This window comes from Fulmarus glacialis, unplaced genomic scaffold (genome assembly GCF_000690835.1).
Source record: "Fulmarus glacialis isolate BGI_N327 unplaced genomic scaffold, ASM69083v1 scaffold28312, whole genome shotgun sequence".
Lineage (NCBI taxonomy): Eukaryota > Metazoa > Chordata > Aves > Procellariiformes > Procellariidae > Fulmarus > Fulmarus glacialis.
In genome coordinates, this window is record NW_009198925.1 from 11,692 (window position 1) to 12,990 (window position 1,299).

Genomic DNA, 1,299 nt, shown 5'->3' on the forward strand with positions numbered 1-1,299 from the left:
GAAGCGGTGGCACAGGGATCTCTGGATCCAGCAGAAGTAGGCAGGCGTGGGGCTCCTCTGGGCATCAGGGACTGAAAGACCTGGCAGTGCCTCTCCCCCCCTTCCCATCTGAAGTCCTGCATACGCTGGAGAGGAGGTGGAGGTGGAACAGGTTTCCCAGGCCATGAATCTGTCCTTCAACAGCTGTCAGGGTATCCTGTCTCGCAGAGATGAAGCCACCTCTGCTGAGACCTGCCGCTGCTGCTGCTGCTGCAGGACGGGGGTAGGTCTGGGCAGCCCCTGTTCACCAGGGGCATATTTTGCGGAGGGGAGGGACTCACGTGCATGAGTGTCTCATGGGGCATCAGGTGATGGGCTGCAAAGGATGGGGAGCATCGCTGATTTTGTTGGCTGGGTGTTGGGGAAGGAGCCATGGGGCTGCATTCACAGGGCACCCAGCCCAAGGGGACCCCAGTCTCACTTGAGGGTTTGGATGTTTCAGCTTTAATTAAAAAGGAAAGGGTTGATATCTTGGTTATTTTTCCATATGCCGGATAAGTACTTGCTCTATCATTTTTATTGGAGGAACTGGGTCAATTTGAGTTTTGTTTCTTGCCACTTCTAGGTAATTTTATGTCCCGGTTTATTCACTAGTGTGATGCAGCAGCATTCAGATCATGAACCCCCATTGATATAATTGTGTGCATGACTTTTTGGATGAGGTTCAAAAGAAAACAAGCCGTAGGAACATTTTTCTCTTGTGTGGAAACATAAGTGGTTAATTTTGAACTCGAGATGTAGTGACAAGATGAAGTCAAGTGTGATAGAGTAAACAAAAACATTGTTTTCATGCTACTGCTTTGTCCTAGAAAGCTTTACTTTAAGGCACACTTTTCTCTTTGGCTTTTTTCAAGAGGTTGTCTCATCTTCGACAATTACATCATGGCTGTCAACGTGTTTAATTAGTTTGCCATCAGAAGCATTATTACATTTTGTGAAGGATGAGAAACACTAAAGATCACCTTTGCTAGAGCAGAGCTGAGTGGAGGAGAGTTACAAACAAACAACAGCATCTCTGCAAAGGATTCAAGTATTCATCCACCTCCCAGCCATTGTCATGTCAAGCCCCTCATTATTCCTGATGCTGCAGCGTGGGTACATGGTTAAGGACAGAAAGGCGAGGGGCAATGCACAGCAAATACCCGATTTCTCGTTCTCGGCATCGCTGGGTGAGACCTGCTGCTTCTGGTGCTGGGCCAGGAGGGGCAAGGGCAATCACCTGCCTCTGGTCGCATGATGGTGATGGTACTAAGCCTTCAA